This window comes from Molothrus aeneus, chromosome 1 (genome assembly GCF_037042795.1).
Source record: "Molothrus aeneus isolate 106 chromosome 1, BPBGC_Maene_1.0, whole genome shotgun sequence".
Classification (NCBI taxonomy): Eukaryota; Metazoa; Chordata; class Aves; order Passeriformes; family Icteridae; genus Molothrus; species Molothrus aeneus.
This window is the reverse complement of record NC_089646.1, coordinates 88,355,576-88,380,319: the sequence shown is the minus strand read 5'-3', so window position 1 is coordinate 88,380,319 and position 24,744 is coordinate 88,355,576. Positions and strand designations below refer to the sequence as shown.

General features: G+C 37.8%; 1 protein-coding gene across 11 annotated transcripts in view; it reads right to left on the bottom strand.

The window, feature by feature from the left end:
- The window catches only part of LOC136563103 (poly(rC)-binding protein 3-like), a 500,444-nt gene that overhangs the window by 275,037 nt on the left and 200,663 nt on the right, over nucleotides 1-24,744 (bottom strand). The window lies entirely within an intron of this gene.

Sequence of the window (24,744 nt, the reverse complement as noted above, 5' to 3'; positions counted from 1 at the left end):
AGCACTTTTTTTCGGTAAATATTTCTATGTTATTAGCCCCATTATTTTCTTGCCAAGAACACATTACTTCAGTCATTGTAACAACATCCATCAAAGCTCTTCACATGGAACTCGGTGGTGAAAATAAGCATTTTCTACACAAAGCAGTTGGGCCTAGTATTGGGTTACCCAGTGAGCTCATGGAGAGCTCATTAGCTTCCTTTCAGCCTGGAAACTAGAAAATTAATTAAGAGTGTCTGAAGTCACAGGGGAAATAGGATGAGTTCTCCTGGTTTGGTTAGGAGACATCTATGTATGCATATGTAAAATACTATATATGTATAACACATACCCAAGACTGATGTAAAACTGGCAGTTTGTCTGCAACAAGAAGATGATGCAGACAATGATGTCCAATGCAGTTAATAAAAAACCAAAATAATCAGGGGAATCACTACCAATAAGCATGGATTTCTCAAGGTGAATGTGCATTACCTAGTGTTCAATATAGATTGATCTTTTTTAGTCGTTTTTACTCAGTGAGAGCACAAACGTAGCCTAGCTGCCTCTTCTTGTGGCAGTCACTGTTACTCAAGAGCTTTAGACATCCACCTCTCTATTAAATTTGCCTTAAGCTGTTTTAAAAAGAAGACAGAACTCAGACACATCCAGAGAATGGTCATAAGAGTCTTGTTTCCTTAGGAAATTAAGTTGAAGGAGGGGAAAAGATTATTAAAAAAAAGAGGAAAAATAAAAGGGGGAAAAAAAAGATGAGAGATTTAGTTAGAATGAAACACTACAGAGAATTTCTGATTTTCTGACTCTGAATCCTGGCTGTATATTTGTAGACTCTTCAGACTCTACAGGTACAAAACCATACACAGTGACCAGACTGTCAGAAAGTGGCTACATTTCTGTAAAGCAGAGGCAGGTGAAATACACATCCACACTACTGTACTTCAGATGCATCAGTCTTTCATTTTGGAATGGATTCAAATTTGCCCAAAGCTTGAGCTTTCCCTTGAACTTAAAAATTGTGCATAGTGTTGCTCACTGCCTCTATTTTCAGCTGTCATTTCACCGTCTAATTGGAAGTATTACAATTACTCCTAAGGGAATACTAGACTAAATAAGACCTATGTAACAAGGGGAAAAAAAAGTTATTTCTGCTTATGTTCCATTTCTTTCAATGTGTATCATGTAAGAGAGATGAAACATATTTTAATCTCAGATTTATTTTTTTGTTTCCTGCTGCTTATGAAGTGAGAAAACAAATCCTTGATTTTTAAGTGGTCAGTAAAAAAAAATATATATTCTAGGTAAGTTTTTTAATATTCATAAAATGCTTTCAGTAGCATCATTTTTTATTACACCACATGCAATTCTGATAGAGTGTACGAGTAAATAGCTCATGGAATTCTTTGAAAAAGCCTAATAACATTGCACAGGATTATTGAGGGCTCACAGGTCAATGTCCAAAGAGACAACAGATATATTAATGCATTTTTTAAGAAGTAACTTATTGCATTGGTTTCAGGGGAGATACTTATCAAAATCACCACTTATCACCACTGAAAGATGTCGTTGTATTAGCTGTACCATAATTATTGTGTTATAAGAGTACTCAGAAAATGTCAAAACTTTCATTTCCAACATAAATAATAGGTGATTCTAAAATATGTTTTTGTGTATCCATGCAACTAAGTAAAACCAGTAGTGTGTGTGCATGGAAAAGAAGGCAATCTGTCCAAACTGATTAATATATATACTTGATATTTTAACAGCTCAGACTGAAACAATACCTTCAGAAAAAGCCCAGCTCAGAAAATGCATTTAAATGTTAATTTTATTCACTCTATAAACTATTCAACATTCAAATTGGTAATTATGTCTGCCTCCTGCTTTTTTTTGTTTTAGAGCAGAAATAATTTTATGCTTTGAAAGCAGAGTATTTTGCTTGCCTTTTCACACCTAAGGAAAGCAGCATATCGTCTGTTCAGGAAAAAAATTAGTTTTCTGAGAGTATGAACTACTAATACTGATAATAGTTTCCTGTCTTAGAAGTCATTAAAAAGCCATTTTGCAAATGCCACAGAAGGAAAAATTGGAAGGAAAAGCCCACCCCGGTGTCATTAAAATTTACTTTAACAAACATTATTATGAGAAATTAGGATTCTACATTTAATAAGCAGCATGAGCAAAGAATGGAAGCAGATTTATGCAAGCGTCCCACAGTCATAATGCCACGGTCCTAAGAGCTGGATCTGTGCACTGCTGGTTTACTCAGCAGTAGGAGCATGTTCCAAATCAGGCAGCACTGAGGCTGCAGCACTGACTGCCCTGAAATTCACCAAGGCACACTGTGCACTGTAGATGTGTTTATGCTGGCTGCAGAAGAACAGATGATACACAATGAGGCATGAAGCCTGCTGGAACAAAGCTCCTGTCAATGTTTTGTGAGCTGATCTAACTGAGTTTAGAAAACATGTCATGTGGTTGCACTGGGCTCGATCTGGCAGAAGTCTGAACAAGATATTTTGTACCAGTTTGACTGAGCATTTCTGGCAAAACTTTCAGTTCAATTTTAACTAAAGGTTTGTCCCAATTTCTAGAAAGAATTATTTACTTTGCACAGAAGTTCAGGTTTCCTGCAGTTCTGATCTGGTATAATAGCAAATCTAAAGGGCCTAGTTCTGATGTTACTTATGCTAACAAAAATCTAGGGGAGGACTCTCCATACATCACCTTAGTTTACCTCATGATCAATCCTAAGACTAGCTGGCAGGCAAGTATTTAGGGACCTTTCAAGTGAATGTGTTAAAATGTCTGAGATGGACCTACAATAGTGTCCTCATCTGAAACAGTAGAGCACTTCTGAAGCAAATATTCCGCTTTGTACTTGGGCTCATACCACAAAAGGACCTCAGAACTCATGAGCTGGACTCTTAGTCTTTGCATCCAAAGAAGAGCAATGAAGCTGGGGAAGGGTCGAGATAACAGGGTCCAGCCTGGAGAAATGGAGGCTGACAGGGGATCTTACGGCTCTCTACAACTACCTGAAAGGAGGGTGTAGTGAGGTGGAGGTCAGTCCCTTTTCCAAAGGAAGAAGATATAAGATGAGAGGAAATGGCCTAAATTGCATGAGGGACGTTTAGGTGTATATTAAGAAAGATTTCTTCACCAAAGAGATTGTCAAGCACAGGCACAGGCTGCCCATGGAAGCACTTGAGCCCCCATACTTAGAGATGTTTAAAGGACATGCAGATGTGGCACTTCTGGACATGGTCCATAGAGGTGGACTTGACAGTGTTAGGTTAATGGATAAGGGTCTTTTTCATTCCAACCTAAATTACTCTATAAACCAAACTATGTGCTCCACAAGTGTCTAGTGCATCCCCCTGCTAAGAAAGGCTCAGCCCAAGGAATGACACTGGAAGAAGACCTTACTAAACCTACAGACAGCTGCTGTGACTGATATTCAGTATGCTCTGATTGTCCTGACGGGTCACCCTGCTGTTGAGTCTTGAAAAATGGGAAAGCTTTATGCTTTTTCTACAGCTAACAATTGAACTATTGTCTAGATAAAGCCACAATGCATTAAAGACTCTGGAAGAAGATTCAAGCTCAAATTTAGTCAAATGGTAAATTGTGAGGTAAGAAACAGATGCCAAATGCACTAATTTTCACCAAATCTATATTTTGAGTGCATGCAATACAAATTTAAATTACATAATGCAGAAGGAAAAGCAAAGTCAAGCAGAATAAGGAAAAGTTTATAATCTACAAAATTTTATGTAAGTGATTAACCTGTATTTCCAATGCATGCACAGTAAGCTGACATAGCGCAGAAAATTAAAAACTATAAGAAAAAAGGGCCTAAAATAGTCTTGGAATATATATTTTTACTTCATTCATTTTTGGGTTTTTTTTTGGTTTTGTACGTTTTTCCCCATGTACGACTCTTTTTCTGAGAGACAGAATATAAACATTATTTTTCTGAGCACTAACATTATTTCAAAATAGGATACTAAACTCTGGTTTTGACTGCATTATAGTAAAACAGTATTGCAGATGTTGCTATTTGGAACTCAGTCAAATGGTCTAGGCACTGTTCAAGGCAAATATTTCCTTATTATTTTGTCTCTTGCCCAAAATTTACCTCCAAAACCTATTGAGAAAGCTTGGTGTCCAGGAAAATCTTGACAAGATGATCAAGGACTGACTCAGCTGGATGACACCATTATGGGGACTAGTAGATGACAACTTGGTCATCATCCAGATGATGTTAGACATGAAATCCACCACAATAAATTTTGAGGAAGATAGAAATAATAGATATTTTGTAGATGGCCTGAGTAACACAGTGTAAGTCTGAAATAAGTTCCAGCTTTGAAGTTAGCCTTGTTTAGTGCAGGTGCTGAAGGGGACAGTGGCTTGGACCAGATGGCATTCAGAGGTCCCTCCTATCTTAAATAATTCTATGACTCTGTGATTTTTAATATTTGCTACCACAAAAGTGCAATTACTTAATAGGGAACACACAACACAACTGAGGCCTTGTTTTGTTTCAAGGCTCAGTGTTTTGTTCAAAGAGCATTTCACATCCTGGAGGAAAGAATTCCTATGGTCAAAAGATTACAGTGCTTCACTGCAATGAAAACACATGAATTTTTACACAAATAAAAAAGGTTTATCTCAGAGCTTGAGCCTTTAATTTAAATAAGCCTACACTACAGGTGAACTAAAGTTATTTAACACTCACAGAGCCTTACAATTACATAGACTAAAGAAGAAACAAATTTTGTTCCTAGACTCCTCCTGGACTGTGTCATCTTAAGCAAACTACTTTAAAAAATAAAATCAAAATATCAATATTTCAATAGATATTCATTTTCTGTCACTCTAAATAAATCAGTGAGCAGTTAGGAGCAAATAAAATTCTGAATTACATGTATACCTAAGGCCTGAAAAAACAATTGATTCTCCTTGAAGTTTTCCTTAGTTCTCCTGTTTGTGGCAGAAGCCATTTAAGTGCATAATAAATAATGTTCCTTCCTATTTGATGGATTGGCAACTACAGATAGAAATAGCATAATCAGGTCTCTAGTTTCATTATTAATTATTTGGATGCACACAAACACATACACACATATTTATACATATATAAACATTTGATAAAACAAAATTTACATTTTTGAAGCACTAACATTTTATCTATAAACATGTGCATTAGCTAATTCTCCTCAAACTGGTAAAGTAGGGAGATGAATATTAATATTTCTTCTTTAGCTGCAGGAAAACCAGGAGACTGTGATGAGCAGTAAGCGATTTTTTCCAAGACCACGTATCAAATTAACATAAGAACTTAGCTGCTGCTTCAGTGCTCATTCCCTCACTTCATGCTGCCTTCTAACTTGATTAGTTTCTTATGACTAACCATTAATAATTCTGCATCATGCAATCATCCCTAGGTAAAAGAGCAGTTTATTCTTAATAAATGTCAGGGAATCAAAACAATTTTAGAGTACCACAAAATGTACAATAATCAGATTAATTAAAGTGGACTCTGTTTGATCATGGCTATTACCTGATATACCCAGCCAGTAAGTCTCTCATAGGCTCTAATTGCCAGACGAAATTATATTTCAAATGTATCAGGCAAAGAGAATATTTTCCTGCATTTAGAGTAATTGCTTTTCTTCTCTGCCAAAATTCCAAATAACCCTTTCTACTTCCTAGTAAGCTGAATAAATAGTAATAGTAATAATAAAATACAAAAATCTGTGTAATAAGCAGAAGCCTTGGTAAAAAAAAGAGTAAAAATTTTCAGTGAACAACAAAAACCCCTGTAATTTGACAATGAAGTAGAAGGAATTCAATGTAAATACATCTGATCACCCCACACAGCTTTTAATCAATTAGTCTAATTTAGCAAAGTATATGTATGCATGCTTAGTATTAATTTGATGATGCCTTCACGGTCAGCAGGTCACGAGGACCTGAGCAGCCTCCTGAAGCAGGGTCTCTGGTGTTGCATCGTGGCTCAAACCAACCAGTGAAGTAAATACAGCATGTGAGAAGGTACTGGGACTCTGCCTGCCTTCCTGTAAATGGGTAATTTCTAACTGGTTAACCCCACAAAACCATATATATGGCAAACAGCTTGAGAGTAGATGCCAGCTATAAGACTATCCACATTCTCATGAAACGTGCACATAAAGGGCATCTACAAACATAAGTTTTGAAGATGACAGAATTCCAGATTAATTTATTTCAGGCACAACCATCACTTCTGCTTCTTTGGGGGTAAGGCAAATAGGTTTGCCTCTCCACTCTTGAGTTACACTCATTCTGCTCTTTCAAAATCCTTAAGGAGTCATGGAGGGGAAAGCGTGGAAACTTTGAAAAGCTAATAAATCTTTACAAACAGCACATCATGCTGGGTAAGCTTAAGAGGTTTCACATCTTAAGCTTAAAGGGTTTTGGTAATCACACAGTCACACAATAAAACACCAGTTTCTGTGTTAGCATTGTGAATGCTGCCAGCTCTTAAATCTTTCTTGCTCCATGGGCAAAGACCCCTACGCCATGGCAATTTGTGTTTGAAAAAACCCAACAGCAGCAACTCTACAGTGCCAGGCCCTGCCCCTGCATCTTGACTCCTCCTGATGCCACATGATTCTTTGCCCAGCCTTCTCTGAAGTGGAAGAGGAAGCAACAACCAGGTATGGATGAGATCAGATCTGAAATTCCAGGGACACTTGGAAAAACAGTATAGCTTCTGTAGGATTGTCTTGCTAGGAAAGAGAGGACTAGTCTCACGTTTGCACTTGGCCTCCTGGCCCCAGGATAAGTAATTCTCTCTGCCTTGAATGATCTGGCCTGTCACTTATGCAGATGACAGCAGTGATGGACTGCTAGCACTGCCTGTAAATTAATTTCCAATTAACTGTACTATCCCCTTGACAGACAGTGCTAACCCCCTCCTTTCTCACTCCGGTTCCTACTGCCTGTGCCAACAGAGACTCGAGGCACCAGCTGCAGACAGAACATCAAATTAGCCCTTCAGCCTTTTCTTAATTGCATTCTCCTGAGCTTGGTCTCAGCCTCAGAAGCTGCTCTAGCCTCAGAACTTCACCTTTGATCAGTAGGGCCAAAGCTTTAGCAATCCCTTGGATACCCCTCCACTCCATACTTGAGAGATCCCACCTGTAGAATTTCTTCCAGCTCTGGGGTCCTCAGCATAGGAGGGACATAGAATCACAGAATATTCTGAGCTCTAAGGAACCCACAAGGATCATCAAATCTGGTTCTTATGTGACTGGCCCATACGGGGATCAAGCCCATGACCTTGGTGCTGTTAGCACCATGCTCTACCCAGCTGAGCTAATCCATGAAATCTGACATGGACCTGTGGGTGTGAGTCCAGAGCAGGGCCACGAGGGGATGGAGTACCTCTTCTATGAGGAAGGGCTGAGAGTTTGTTCACCTTGGAAAAGAGCCAGCTCTGGGGAGACCTTATAGCACCTTCCAGCAGCTTGGAAGCCTACAAGCGAGCTGGGGATGGACTTTTCACAAAGGCATGAAGTGATAGGACAAGGGGTAGGAACCTGAAGGAGGGTAGGTTTAGATTACATATTATGAAGAAATTCTTTATTAGAAGTATAGTAAGACACTGGAATAAGTCACCTAGAAAGGTTGTAGATGCCCCATCCCTGGAAATCTTTATGGGGACAGGTTGGATGGGGGCTCTGAGCAGCCTGTTCTAGTTAAATATGTTCGTGTCCATAGCAGCAGGGTTGGACCACATGACCTCTAAAGGTCCCTTCCAACCCAAACTACAGGAATTTATGCCTGCACTGTGGATCAATAACTTGATTTTTCAGTCTAAAGGCACTCTAGAATTGTACCTCCACTGAAATCCAAGGAAACATTTTCTTCTGAGAGCACCCAGAAGCTAGTACACGCCTTTTCCATTAGGCACATTATCAGTAGCACATATCTAGCACTTCAGCTGTACCTAAAAACTGTCAAAACACTATGGCACAAAATATAAAGGAAAACTACAATTCATAAGTTTTACTAGAAGTAAATAACTCCCTGATTTCAGGTGGTTATTATGTGAATAATCTGTGATCCTAACATGTTGTTTACTCTTCTTCTGCCACACAAATTAGCCTCTTACTACAAAGGTTCCTGTCCACAGTTCCTGCATAGTTGCAGCCCTCAAACAGATGCATTTTTGGATAAGCATGGAGAAAGAATTCCCATTATTTTATAGAAATCTGACTTTCCAGATAACAGCAGCAAATCAAAATGAGTTTGAATCACTAAAAGGTAGATGATGTAAGACACAGGGATATTTGACAAGAAAAATGAAATGCCTTTGTGAGAACGGAATTTCCATGTGTTTTCAATCAAGTCTCTGAAAACCTGAACCTTTTCACCAGAAATGTCATCCCAGTAAATAGGTATTCTTGTAGTGACGGTGACTCAGGAGTACAAAAAGCTTTCAGCTGTTCCTTCTTCCACCCAATACCAGTACCCATCTTAATCTACACAATATAGTATAATTCTGCATTATAAATATTAGATTGGACATCCCAAAAACTTGGTATAATCTGTGAATAAATAAGAATGTTCTTCAAAGACAATTACTATAACTGGAATGAATACATGAGACACAGTCCTCCTCCTTTTGCATTTACTGACTCAAAGGTCTAAGCACTAACAGGAACTGAAAAAGCTTTTCCTGGAAAATGTTCAGTGTAGAAAAGATAGTGTACACTGCAGGTAACACAGTTCAAGAATAATGAAATCATATTCCAGGAATAGACACAAGTTGCTCCAGGCTGAGATAATGGAAACAACTTAGGGCACCATTTAAACTAAATCTAAATTATGTCTGTGTGAGAGAGCTATAAATTCAGGCAGAAAGAGAAAGAAGTAGTTACATGACTGTGGGTTTTCAATGAAGCTCGTTGGATAATTGTTGAACCTGAGTTTTTAATCTATAATTGAGGTGATTATTTAATTAGAATTTTATTAGGAACCATGCACTGTAGCAACATCCTCTTTCGCTTTACAGATATCAGCTGGGTAAGACAGGCGTGAAGACCTAGAGTGAAACAATACACCTCACTGAAAATTCAGCATGTCTAATTAGTTACCTAAAGGACTGATTAATTAAGTTTGGTGGGAGGGTTGCTTTCATCATACTAAATCCTTCCTGAAAATGTACAAATATTCCAATAAGAGCAATCTGAAGGAAACCAAATTATAGAAGATTACTACTAAAATTTCTAAGCTTGCACAAATTCTTTTCTGGATGCTACATAACACAGTGAAAAACTGGAATCAGATCTAAAAGGCATTTCATCTCCAATTTCATATATCAGAGGAATTTCATTAAGTCATATTGTATATCCTTACAGATAAGACTTTAACAGAGAGAAAAAATAGTAATAGCTATCAGAACTTGTGTTTTTGCTAATACCGCCTGTTTTTAAAAAATGCCTTTTATTTTAATTGCAATTGAATATTTGCAGTAAATAGAGATCATACTATCTAGCAACCATTAAATACTTTTAATCTTTTTAATGGTCTCTTACAGCACTTAAGTTTCTAATGGATTATAAAGTTCAGACACAAAACTTGATAGGTTGAGAACCAGTACTATGAAATAAATTAAAGTTCCGTGTACTTATTTATTCTTTCCTTAAAACAATAGGTGAAATCTCAAATGTAGCCTTTATTAGAATCATAAACACTGCCTATTTATTTTGTTTTTGTTGCTGCTTCCCTTCTAAATCTGGTATACTCAACAGACTCCCAAACAGCCCTGCTTTTGGAAAGTAAGACTGTCAGGTTGCATCTTTGTAATTTTCAACCTACTTTGGTTTTCTGAGCATCAGCCACAAGGTCTTCCTGTAATCACATATTATGTTTTTTCTGTTAGTATTCTGCAGAACAGGAACAGAGTTCTGATGTTCTTTCTTCCTTACTCGGGCAACACCATTCTGACTTTTCAAAGAGCCTGCCTCAGCAGGGAGAGCTGACCTCATCCATTTAACACAAGAAAGGGCAGAACTGGGAAAATATTAGCTGCACATTCATCTCTTGTTTAATATCAATAATGTGCATTGTAGTAACCTAGCAGCCGGACAGTGCTGTGCTTTCATCTCATCATACCACACCACAGACAGAAAGAGGGAGTTTTTAACCTGCAAGGAGGCTTATAACCTTATTGGAGTCCTTATAAATACAACTAAGGGGAACCATCTTGGATTGAATAACATACTCAGGATCAGGTATCCATGTTTTTCTTGTGTCGCATAAATTTATAGAATGAGTAATTCATAACACCACATAAGCTGTAGCATTATCTGGCATACAAATAGGGCTGTACCTGAAAAATGACAGCCAAAAAATACATAAGCATTGGCAAAACTGCATAGGAGACATTTGTTTCCTGTAAGAGTTACAAATTGGTATTTTTCAAAACGTTGCAAGCATTTACATTTTTGGTACTAAAGTTTTATAAAAATGATTCTTACGGTATCCTTCAGAACTTCTGCCTTTAGCTTTCAGACTTAAATGTCTTAAATGTACCAAATTAGATCAATTTAATTAGTTATAAGGAAGAAGGTTTTTACAAGGAGGGTGGTGAGGCACTGGAACAGGTGGCCCAGAGATGGATGGTTTCCCTGGAAACTCAAGGTCAGACTGGAAGGCGCTTTGAGCACCTCCTGATTTAGTTGATCTTGGTCACTGCACAGGGGTGGGACTCAATGACCTTTAAATGTCCTTTTAACCCAAACTATTATATGATCCAAATTGAAAGCCTCAAATGTCTGGACAGAGAGAGGCACAATTTTGAACTACTGTCCTCACACATCAGTTATCAAACTCAGCTGGGAGGTTTTTCCTTCAAAATACATTTCAGCTTCCTATCAAAATTTTTTTCCAAAGGGAAAAAAACATTAACAAACAACCTTTCTCTCTGTCTCTTGACACCTTCCAGAGGGAAATATCCAAACATATTTTCTCAGACAAGAAATTTTTATGAAACAGTACCTTCCAGGCTGCTTTGGTTTGATCAATATTCTACTTGTTTTTCTGTCTTCCACTGCAGCTATTCCACTTGGCATAAGCCACTAAATAATCTTCCAGCCATAAGCTGAATTCTCAGAGAAGAATAATCACTACCATAAATTCTGTGTTTCTTTCCCTTTCCTCTCAAACCCCCCAAAAAAATATTTAGGATTTTTACCAGTGCAATGGAACAAAACTGCTGGAGCCACCTCCAACTTTCAACTCAAATACCGTCCAACAACTTCCCAAGCAAGTAAACACCCACAGGACAACAAGTCATATGTGTGGATAGCTGGAGAACAATTTTTTCTTCTGCTGCACTATGCAGAACATGACTCCAAGTCGACCAAATCTGATTGGATGAAATCAAAGATATCAAAGATATAACCAGCCCACCATCTTGCACCCTGAAAATGATAAGTAAAAGAACAAAGTTAACTTCTGAACCTGACAGGAATGTGAGGAAGCAAATCCCAATCACCAAGAGAACATAGGGCAGGTCTTCAGCAAATTCACTAGACATCAGCACCCAGCACCCACAGCAGAGCTCCATGATCTGCTGCCTCTCAGCTGCAGCATCATCTTTCACCAAGAGCTGTCAATCCACACCTACACTCTGGAGTAGGGGACCCACACCACACAAAATTTTAATGCATTTAATGCTCCCATTTCAAGTCAGGTCATGCACTGGAAACATCCCTGATTAGTAGTGAATTATTTCAAAACAAAGAATTGGTGATGCCATATGTGACTTGCTGGCATTGTACCCCACTGAGTCCAAGATGGGTGTGGATGCACACAGAAACAGAGAACCCCATTGTTACTTCTTGTCTAACAGAACTTTGTCACTTACTGGCAAAAAACAGCTGTTGACAGAAGGTGCCAAACTCAATTTTTCCAACGATTTTGAGATTAAAAACCTTTAAAAATTCCCCAGCGGAAGCATTGTGACAATGCTCTTGACAATAAACATGCTGTTTTCATTTAGGCTTTAGTAGTAGCTCATGGATCTCCATACAAGGTATATGATGAAACACAATCCCAGTGAATTAGAAGTATTTTTGCTTTCAAGCCTTGTCACATGTCTTCTGTTTTTTATTAATATCAAGTGTACTGTAGTTATACTACTAATGAAATAAAATACAGTTATATGATACCGGCAACTTCTTTATCCAAGAGTTCCCAAATCAGAATAAAACTTCAGTTACCTCACTTTGAAGCTATGAAACCATAATCATGATTATTTGCTTTGTACAACTAGAATAAAAAAATTCCTATTCTCTAATACTGAAAGATCTCTTTAAAACCCACTGTTTTCTTACAAGGTTGTCTCACAGACAGTATTTTTTCAGTTAAAAATTAACAAGGCAGATAAGCCAGCAAGCAAGTTCCAAACATACACTGCTTCTACCTTGAACATGATAATTTTGTACTGCTTTTTTTTTTCCTTTTAAGATGGGAAAAGGCACCCTCCAGAGACTGCTCTGCACCCAAGAAAGGGATGCAATTAAAAATCAGTCTTGTAAAACATTATTGTTTCTCTCAGAAAGGATAACAATCACAGTCTTGTGCAACCTGAATGTGAATGAGTTCCTTCTGTATCCCATGCAATTTCACCCTTTTCATCAGAACTGCTCAAAAGGTGAAACTAGGATAGTGATAATAAAGAATATCGGCACCTGGACTGGCAGGCTAATAATAGATATTCCCTATATGTATTGTCCAGACAATAACATATAACTTCTGTCTGGACATACACTTTCAGTGTACTTCTGATTTTAATAATTTTTCATGAGACATATACAGATATTATATTTTAAACAAAACCAGTTCCCTTCATCTACTAATGCAAGCACATAAGCACTGCAAACAGCCCTTAAAATACATTTTTATTTTAAAAGACTTATATCATCATGGGCCATGATATTGGTAGGGAATACATCAGTCAGATGCAATGTCTATTTTTCACTGCTCTGCCTCTGACTACCACTATAAGCAACTCATGCCTAAGGAAAGAGTAAATAAGCGAGGGAATGGCAGCAATATTTCCCTCAAAAGCCAAGGGACTTCTCAAGTCAAAGTCTGTGTCTATACCTTTGCTCTGATAGTGCTTCAGGGGGATTTTGCCAAGAATTCATTAAATGATTTCACAGGCTGCTTGTGTAAAAGACTGTCCAACAGTTTTAAAATTCTTTGAAATCTTTCAGGTTGAAGAATTGTGTTTGATACCCAATTCCTTGCACCATAAGAAACAGAATAAACAGTCTGTGCTCTTTGCCACACTGTTCAAGGTTATATAAAACTCTGGGATATTGTTCAGATGTGTTTCTCCTAATGTGAAATCTGTCAGTGAACTTCATATTCGCATAAATGGAAGTTGTGTTGTACTCTTCATTGCTGGCCTTTTCCCCCTTTTTAATGTCCATCTTTCTCTTTTGAGAAAGAAATCCAGACCAGCATGCAAACTTCAGTATATGTGAACACACCATGGATTTTGCAAGTGGATATGCAGCACCATAAGACATTTTCCATTCATTATTCTTTCTTACTGGTGCTTAATTTTGACTGTTACTAAGTTTGAAGAGAAATTTTCAATGAGTGATATACAGCATTGCTCCAAGACCTGCTATCTAAACGGTAATGGCTAATTTCAGTACCATTAAGGCAAAAAGCATAGTCTAGGTTGGTTCCAACTATGAAGTTTTTTATTATTTGAATCTGAAATTTCATCTGCTATTTTTCTGAAAGATTGCTCTGTAACACCAAGTTTTCCTAGACCTTTTTGCCACAAGAGTTAGCTCTCACTGTCCTTAATAATTTTGCCCGATCATTTGGCCAGTTCTGTACAATCCACATTTAAAGTATTCATTTTAATACTTTAAGGAATGTAGCAAAAAAAGAATTAAGACTTGAACTAGAGAACTTTAAAAAAAGAACTAGAGTATTAACATTCTGATAATACATATATATGAGAATGAATTTCTTTTGTCTTTGACATGCCAGCACCTGATTTCTGCCACTCAATCTGTAGAGTAAGAAAACCACTCATTTTTTTAGGATTACAGTGCTTTTATAACTAAGAAAAACAGGAAAAACTGAAAACAACATTTTCCAGTAATTTGCTTAAAATCAAAGAGTACTTAATCCTGCATAAGTAGATATGCAGAAGGTAAATTAAAATAACATTTCTAATGCTCATGGAGCTATTAAATCAGCAGAACAGTGTGCCTTTCTTTTACTGTATGATCACATATACATACATATTAAATAAACCCCTGAGCATTCAATCCATGTGCTTTATGTGCTAAGAAGAATATCAAATAATTGGCTCTATGCTGCTCTTTTCCTACAAGATACTCTGAAATATAGCATTTATCTTGTTTCTGCTATGATGGGACTGCACACCTGAGAGAATGTGGTTGTTGATTTTAGTACTAAAGAGACATCTCCTTCTGTGCAGAAGTGCTAAATAACTGCATGTGGCTATTTTGAGGAGGTGAACCAACTATGCTCAATCAAAAAAAGGAGAAAAAATCTAATCATAATTCAGAAATTAAATTTAGAAGCTATATTACTCTCCACACATTTTTCCAACTTATGTTTCCAAATGAAGTCCTAGATGGTAAAAAGCAACTGAGAAGGTAAACATGCAGTCCACTTATGTGTGAGTTACAACACACAGTAAAATCAGCTGTGAGCATGTGGAGACCATGTGGTCTCAGTCTGAGAGCAGCTCTAGCATGCAACAGAGCAGAAAACTTAATTGATGCACACAGTAAAATACCATCAGCTTGCAGAAGGGGCCTCACTGATTCTGCCATTTGGTCTTCCACAAATAATTCTAGAGAAAGATCCAAATTGACCCGCCAAGCAAGCACCAGGGAAGGATCAAGCTGAAACACTAGCTGGTATTCCTGGTAAATACAAGAATGGCACTGCTGCTCAGACCACAGTGCGTAATTGCACTGGGAAATATGAAAATAATAATAATAACAATGTTTTATTACAGTTAAGTTTAAAAGCCAGAAACAGCACATCTTGGCCAGAGAAAGATGTGGTTGCAGTCCAGATCTGCAAACAGAGCTAAGCACTTCACTGCTATTTTACTCACAACATGAGATTGGCTCATGAATGCTTTTGTTGGAAACAGTTTCAGTGCTCCCAGCTTCCAACACCTTCTGCTGGTACACATCTCCTACACAGCTGGGAAATTTCATTCTACTTAGCAAAAAGACTAGAGCTAATTAAAAGCAATGTAGTCTTTTGGAAGGCAAAGAAAGGAGGATATTCAACCTCTCTATCACTTCAAACAAAAATGCTCACATTCAGTTCTGCCAACAGTTTTGGAGTATACAAAACAACACTGACTGTGAAAGGCAGGCTTTAAAAATATTTTATGTGTATTGAAATATTTGATATACTTAAATATTGTCTTTTTTTTTCCTTAGAGCAGCTCTACAGATATTTCAAAAAAACATGCCACACACTGAAGTATCTCCAGCTTTTGCAGTACCTGCGGGAGACCACTCCAGCTAAGAGAAATGCTCCTGGTAAAGGCAAGAATACCTTTAACTACAGTTAAGATACAATACAACCCTTCTTCAGTCAGGCAACTGTATCTCCCTCTACATTGATCATTCCCAGATACTGTGTTTTTGCAGGTGCTCCCCTGCAGGTACCCAAGTCAGAACAAAAGACACAGATATTCATACCGATGGTGGAGGGAAGGGAAGGGAAGGGAAGGGAAGGGAAGGGAAGGGAAGGGAAGGGAAGGGAAGGGAAGGGAAGGGAAGGGAAGGGAAGGGAAGGGAAGGGAAGGGAAGGGAAGGGAAGGGAAGGGAAGGGAAGGTTATGTTCTTCTTCTCCCATTGTATTAGTCTTAGGTGAGTGCTATAAGCAATTAGGCTTTACTTATGCTTCCAGCATCATCCTCACCCAAAGATGTCAGAAACTTAACTAAGGAAATCAAATAACTGCTGTCAACCATTCAATTTTATCAAACTTTACTCCAAACTTTTTCTCCTGCAAATCAAATTTATCAGTGCCCTCAGCCTTCCTCAAATCCTTACACTGCTGCATTGCCCGTCACTGAATAAAGGTTTTTCAAGACTGCTACTGTGGTCTCACCCAAGTCAATGGGTGTCACTATGGGGGAGTTAAAGGACTTAGCTCTTATTCAAATGCTCAGGCAACCAGAGAGGTACATATGGGAAAGACAGTCACCAACATGTAGACATTTTACATGGAAAATACTGAAACTATTTTTAATTGCTGACTCACAGATTTGCACTACGATATCAGTGAAGAAAACTACTACATTGCAAGTTCAAGATAAAATGTAAACTCCTGATAGATAACAAGGAAACAGTTATACTCTTCTCGTGCTTTAATTTTTTATAAATTTTTTTGCAAAAGCTAACCCGAACAATAAAAAAAATAGTGAGTTCTTATTTTATAAGTAAAGGCAACATTTTCAAAATGAAGAAGCTCATTAACATACTGATGACAATGCTAAAAATTTCAAGATTTAAAAGAAACATTGGAGTAATTTAAATTATCCACCTTTGAATTTCCACCTCTTATTTTCATACAAAAGAAAACCAAATAAAGGCTTCTAGAGTGTTTGAGACTCCACTCATAAAATTGAGAATGCCATAACTAGATTCTGAAAAAAAAAGTCTGAAAGGATATATTTTGTAAATCAAAAAATGCTCAAGGATGTTTCTTTTTTGTTGATTTTAACACATTGCATAATACTGAACTAAAATGATGTCTTCAACAATGTGAAAATTGGAAGGGGGAAAAATGTCCATCTTGAACAAGGCCTGACTGTGACTTTGCATTCATGTTTATTCTCTACAGAAGGAAAGAAGTGCATACTTTTTATTTTTATGAGAAAGTACATTTTTGTGAGGATGAAACATCACAGAAGAGTATCAAAACAGCACAGAAGAGTAGCAAACGTTTAACCGAGAAATCTCTCAAAAGCTTTTTCAATTTCACACCGCTCCACTACCCTTTTTATCTGAACATCTTGTCTGTGCATTTTACAAATTTCCAAGCTGTTATAATGCTCCCAGACTGACAGTGCCCAGCAGAGCCAGGTAGCAGTGGGGCCTCATTGTGCCAGCCACAGTACAAAACACAATGGCACACGTTTTATCTGCCCCAAATTGCTTCTGATCCAGCAGCTGGGGCACGTGGCTGACGGGTGATAGCGCAATCACAGCCGTCAGACAGGCCCTTCTCCAGTGATGTTGTCATGATTTCACACAGGGCTTTAAAGTAATATTTATCAATCCCACACATAAAGTATTTATTCTGAAGACAATTAAGCATTTGAAATCTCTCCAGCCACCGACTTTTCAGGAAACCCCAGGTTACCCATCCTCCAGGCTTCTCTCTCCAGCACAGCACACACAGAGCCAGCATGCTCTGCAGCCCTCTGGAAGCTGTCTAGGCAGAGTCCTTTTAGACACAGCTATTTCATTTTGAAAAAGCAGCTGAGGCTTTTTATTCCCTGTGTGGTATTTCTGCTCCCAAATTGCAAGTGATCATAATTTCATGACAAGCAGTTTAGAAAGTGAAAAAAATAAAAACCCAAACAAAATAAAATCCCAGCTGGCTACTTTCCCTATGTAGAAAATAGTAAACTTACTACAGGAGTTGCTTACTAAATATCTGAATTTAGTGCCACACTACATAAATGTCCTAGTTTTGCCTCTATTTTCCATTTTGAAAATGGTATCAGAATTTTTGAATTCTTGTTCATTTGCAAGGTTGGGCTTTACTGATAATCTTCAGTTTGAATGATCTGTGAACAACAGCCTCTGATACACCACTGCTTAACCACAGGCTTATGGTTAAATACCTCTTATCCTCCAGGCATAACTGAAAATGTATTTTAGATGGCACTGGTATAGAAGCAATGCTGTTTTCACCTACACCTTTCACTCAAAGAAGGTATTTTCCCCTTCAGAATTCATTCATTCAGACAAAAAATGTAAGTGGTACTGCCTAGCAAAGAAGAAGCTACTCCTAAAACTGATTTGATTAGAAGGAAACTTCTGCTCTAATGATGGCTGGTCCCTTTCAGAAGATTTTTCTCCAATTACTCAATTCTGTGCTTGGGCAGCTGGAGATGGTGATCAATCAAGTCTCTCTTCAAGCAGTAATAACTTTTTAGAATTTTTTTTATCATACAAAACCCAGATATGTGAATAATAGGCTGCTTCTTAGCACCTGCTTAATTATTACATTGAGGCTATATCTCTTCTACAGGCATTTTTAATTTATCTCTAAGAGGATTTATGGAATGGAGACGCTATTTAAAAAACAGATTATGAGGTCAGTGCAGCCCAAGGTATTTCATTTCAGCTTTTACAATTAACATGCACACTGGAAGTGCTGTAAAGGTCTCTGAAGAGCAGTGGATTTGTCAAGTGCTCTAGCTATCTCCCACATGTATTTTCAAGGGGAGGTAATGGAATACCAACAGCAAGTATCAGAAAGCCATAGACAGCTTTAGGAGAGAGTGCTGAAAAAAAGACATGCCACAAAGAAGCACCAGATACAGAATTTATTTATTTATTTATTGCAGTAAGTTTCACCAGTAAAAAAGATCAGCTTTGCTAAATGGACCTTGTTGAGAGTGAAGTGAGCTTCACTCTCTCCTGATAGTTAACTTGCAACCGCCACACTTTGGTGGCAGAATTCATTGAACCTGTGTCTGTTTTTAAAAGAAATGTGCCTTCAAGCATTACCCTTTGACCATTATTATTATTTCTATCTGCCTCAGGAAACACAGAAAGAGCAGTTTAGATGCTGTCTTATTAGAGATAGGGCTGTGCAGGTCAAAGAAGGAAAATACTAGGACATGCTATTAAACCTAAACTCCATGCACTGACCTGGAACCAGGGCAATGCTGTGAGGGCTGGCCCTCTCTGGGAAAACCACTTCTGGTTTGAACTCAAGCTTGGAAAAAGTCTCTAAAGTTAACTGAAAGGATATGGATTTGAACAGAGCTACTAATACATATATGAGCTATACTGTATAGGATGCATCCTGAAGGAAAGATGGCATTATATAACTATTGTTAAGGAAAAAGTAGCACTGAAGGGGAAAAGCAGAGAAGAAGGAGAGAAAAGAAGAAAAAGGAATTTGGAAAATAGAGACCCAGGGGATGAATTAGTAGAGAAGAGTCAGTGGTTTCATTTTCACTTGTCTCTCCAGGCCTTGGTACTGCCTATAGCTCAGCTTACTATATTTAGAAATGGATGTCTTCCTGCAGGTTTATTCAGTGATATGAACTAAAAAAAAATTCACTTGCTGGGGGGAAGAGAAAGGGCGAGGGTAAAATATCCTCTTGTGCCACAAAGACTGAAATTATATTTCAGATTCAACTAAATCTTCAGTAGAATAAGACACCCAATTTTGAATTAGAACTTGGAGTCAAATACACTCGCATAATTTCAGCATTAGTTGTTGGATACAAAAAAGCAGTAATTTATTTCTCCATTTGCTAGCAGCTCCAGTCTCTGAAAGATAAGTAGATAACTTGGTTTCCCAGACACAGTTGGCAGGAAAGTCAGATTTTCAGTTTATGAGATACCATTATTTTCCTTTCCACCAGACCTGCCACATATTTACATCAGAAAAAAACCAGCAACTCTTTGAAAATTACCAATAAACAGAAATGAAAACAAATTTTTCATTCCATAGGAAAAAAACAATAGAGTTTTTGACATAAAATACCACTTTTTCCATTACTTGGCTGGGCCATCTTTATGCCAGCTGAACAAGAGAAAATTGGGATCAAATTAAGTGGTGCCCTCAAATTCAAAATTCTCTACCCATTCAAAGGTAAAGCATGGCCGGAACAGATGACTGCCTATTAAGCCTATGGGAAGCATGATCAGGTGATCCCAACCTATGGAAAGGATAGCTGTATTCTGAGGCAGAGAGGAAGGGTTACCAACAGTAAATCTGAGTGGTCTGCTGGAAACTTTCACAGGGAGAGAGCTGAGCAGCAAATGCTGTCCAAAATGGATACAAATATGTTGTCAAGTTTACGTGACAGATCCATTATGGGTGAGCAGCTTAGCAAAATGAACTCGATCTCAACTGTCTCACAATATAAATGCCACAAGCTCAGAAGGACCTGAGCTTCCAGTTCCCCCAATCCCTTACTCTGAGGTTTGCAAAAGCTAGTTGGCATTCAAGAGAAGCAGCAGGTCAAGGAAAGCCTTATTCACAAGAACAACCACTCTGGGAAAGACCCTCCTGTTATATGCCAAATCTGCCACACTGTGAAATTACACATTTTCAAACACATATGCTCCCACAGTTGCTCTCTTCTTCCCCAGCTGCAGAAAGCAAAATTCAATGCAGTTACAGAAATCAAGTAATATATCTATTTGCGTATTCTGATTTCTCAAATTACACCAAAATGTCATAGCACATGATATTTTTTTCCTACCATGAACTAATGAAAGAACACAAGAAGGATAATTAATGATCAAAGGGTGGTAGCAACTTGTAAAATGACCTTTCCTCATGATGTATGCATGGGACAGATATGTGTAAATGAATGCTAGAGCTTTTAAAATGTACTAAATTTTCAAAACCAGAATATTAAACACGAAGTTAAGTTTTATGATACCAGTTAAGGCCACATTACAATCTTTGCTTGTGCTTATGTGATTTTTCAGCAAAAGACATTTCAGCACTTAAGTCTCATTAAGGACTCAAGATCTTTTGGTTTGCTGAGCTATGGCATGAGCAACCAGCTGAACTCACAGGATCTTCAGAATAACCACAGTACCAAGGCAGCAGAGCGGGGACTGAAAAAATGTGAAATTCACCATCCCCACTATTCAGGAGCACTGTGGTGAATATAGTAGGAAACTAAATAATCGACAAGATCTGATGTTCTTTCTTTCCTTTAAAATTACTGCTAGAGTGGACCCCAAAGTTTCATAGAGGATCTCTTGCTAATTCAGTACACTACAAATATTGCAACAAGTGTAGATCCGAGTGCAGGGACATGTGTAAGAGTTTATCAGAGAAAAGCCACAGTCAAATATGTCCTTGTAGCCAACATGATGAGAGACAAAAGTACTGTAGATGCTCTTATTGCAGAAAATACAGACAACTCCACTTGTTTATTAAAATCTAACCCTGGCCTTGCTCCAAAATCCATGTTTGATGCCACAAAGTAGGAAGAATAGCAAGGAATCCCTCCTGGCTGATGATCATCTAGTTTAGTATGTTAGTCCATAGGATGAGATACTGCTGAGAAGACACACAGAAGTTTCATGCACAAACCCAGTCATGCAAGAATTACTTTATATCTTTTTCTTTCTGCTTTCCACTCTTCCTCTTTTCCAATGCTACAGCACAAGAGCAATCCAGCTACTGGTGAGGTCTTACTGTTTTTCAGTTCTGCTCAATAAATGGACTGAAAGCTGACACCATGGCTCCTGACCTTAGCCAAGGTCTGACACTGAGCTTCCTGCCATTGCAATTCAGCCGGCACTGTGTGGCTCATTCATGGGCTAAGGATTCCTCCCTTTTATCCAAGAGCCAGCCAACATCCACCATATAAATCATACACATGCTCATGTAGTTGCTCAAAGCCACCTGAGTAATTCAGCAACCATTTCCATTTCCCATCCACCCACACATTTTTTTAAAGCATGTAGCCCAGTGTTTACTACAATACAGCTTTTTAAGACTTATGTACCTCAATATTTGCAGCAGGGAGGATACTGGTGCCAGTTCTAGCTCTCGAGATCTCTTGAGATGAAGAAGCGCTTTTGCTTTTCTTTAACTGGACAAATCCTCACCGGTCACGATTTTTTTGTTTGTTTGTTTTGTCTGCATTTCCTTTTTTTTTTTTTTTAAACAAAAACAATTATATTGTTGTCATGAACTCTGATTAGATAGCCAATCTAATAGACTTTGAATTTTGCATTTTAGTCTCAAAAGACTGCATATTATTAGTACAATTTGTTTAAAGTAAGTGATTTTCAGTTTTTCAGTGTGCCCATATAAAATGAAAAGAGATATTAACTTATGTAAACATCAGCCCTAAGTTACCATTTCAAATGATGACCTTATGAGGCTGGATAAAGAAACAGCCATTAACATAAACTGGTAGACTGCCATGAAACCAAAGGAGAAAGATAATGAGCTATCAAGCAGATTAGCATGAACTAAAACTGAAATAAACAACCCATATATTTAAAAAAAAAAAAAGTAACAAACCAGCCTCTGGTCTTCAGTATTTACTGCACATATAATGTCAGGTTGTTATTTTCACTGGCATCTTTCTGAGCCTCTGCACGTTGCAGTACCCTCTATTAGAAACAACACTGTCAGAACAGAAATAGCTTCATTTTCAGCTCTGTCTCCACTGAAAGTTTATTTTCGATTTTTTTCAACTCCAAATTCATCTCTGGGGGCAACCATATCCAATGCTGAACCATACATAATGGTATCACTGTAATAAATAATTATAATAATTAATTGAAAAGCAAAGCAATGCAATATGGTGACTGATTTTTAAAGGTGTTTGCTTGAATTCTTTAACATGTAGTCCATGTTCACTGCACAGTTTACCTCTCCTGTACTTTTGAACTGCATGGATGGTGCTCCTTCATTTTCTTTACATACCAGTTACTGGCATTATTCCTTAACAGAGAAGCAACTTTTCCCAAATACCTTCAGCAGATTTTATTCTCTTCTGCCATCCTCAGATGACCTGTCTGAACCCAGCCATTATGACTCCAGTTTCATCTCCTTTGTACTTTTGCTGTGTTCAAGCCATGCAACTGAGAATTAAAGCAGAATGAACCAAGGTGGGGAGTTGCCATCACAACAAGTAACTAAGCACTAGCAATCAGAGAAACCCAAGGTACTGAACCAGGGATAATGAAGGGTGTTTTTAACTGTATTTGTTCAGCTTCTCACTGTAGCTCCTCCACTATAACCTCTGCCACTGAACTCTCACTTTTGGGCTCTTCATTTCCCTCTCAGTTCCATATTTCCAACTTGCTGGAATGCCATTTCCTGAAACAGCTGCCTGTGTTCCTGCCTCTCTTTTTCAGCAAAGTGCTGTTCCTCCTGCAAGAATAAAAGTCTCACTATCCTTCTACGCACATAATGAACTGTATACACGTCAAATCCACTAGCTGCCATCTGTTTTCCTGGTGGATTTTAGGACATTAATTATGTTACTAAGAAAAACTTTCATAAGTGTGTTAATGGCTTGACAACATTGTGTGTGTTTTACAGACTGTAATTCTGTCACTCTGTTTCTGCTTTAAACCTGTGGTACAATCTATATTCCATTTCCTCAGGATCAGACCTTCCAGAACATTGGACACTTGTTCCTGTCACTGCCTTAGATTTTAGATTTTTCCTCTTTTAAGGAAAGATGAAATGCATTGATCTTTTATGCTACATAACAGATACTCATACACATACACAAACACCAGGTAGAAAACCTCTACTGAAAAGGTGAGCTCATGCAGTTCTCTGATATGAATCCTTCTCTTTCTGCAAGGAGGGAAAGATCCACATATTTCTGCAGTGCCATTTTTCCTTTTCCTGCTTCCCACAAGCAAGAATGGATTTATCCAATCCATGATAAAAGGCAACATAGCAATGCAAAAATATATCCATTTGATCCAGTGTTCTCAATCACATTTACATACACATATGTGAAACATTGATTTCTCTCAAACACTCCTGCAGTATGAGTGCACCTCTCATTTGAGGCATTCATGCTCAGAACCCATTAAACGCCTGCCTGTATAATAAATTGCAAGGTATTACATGCCCACAAAATAAACTTCATTTCATCTAACAAATTTCTGAGCTGTAAGTCACAATGTACTGACATTTTAGAAGCTGCTCAATTCATGCATGATATATAGGTCTGGGTGGCAAACTGTTCTGGTGCTAAAAATATTATCATATATTTTACCTTCCCTGTCATTTAATTTACTGTCACTTCATCATCCCAGTGCTAGTCTGGTGCGACCAGTTTGCCTTTAATGGTCTGTATCAATTTGAGTGAAAATGGACATTTTTTCCCCTACCTTCATTTCTAAATCCTAACTGTAAATAAGTTAATGTAAACAACAATATGTACTGTAAATAGGGCTGAAAATCCTAACAGGAATATATATATATATCTTGTCTAGATTACTTCAGAAAAAGTTACCTTGCAACTTGAAAAATTACATAATTAAGCAGTCTCCTAAACTGGTTTTCAGAAATGGTAAACTTATAGCTATTTATAATTTCCTTTTTTTCTTTTATACCTAGAAATTTTTATTGCAACTTTAAGTTGCAGTCCCACCTTTTTCAGCTCAACTCTCCACAATTAAATACACATTTCTACAATGCATCTATTTGATTGACACGCAGCAGGACACCATTTGCCTAACTGCTTCTGATTGCCAAAACCCTTCCTGGAATCGCTTCCATGGTGGATGTTCCCATATTTTTAGAGCCTTATGCAAGCTTAACTCAAATCCTTTTACATTTTCTTCACTATTTCTCTAGCACTGGAGCAGCCTCACATACTTCAGGGAACACAAAACTCCTGCTTGGTCCCACCACTGTTTCATAAGACCAAACAGGTCTGTAGTTGCATGCCTC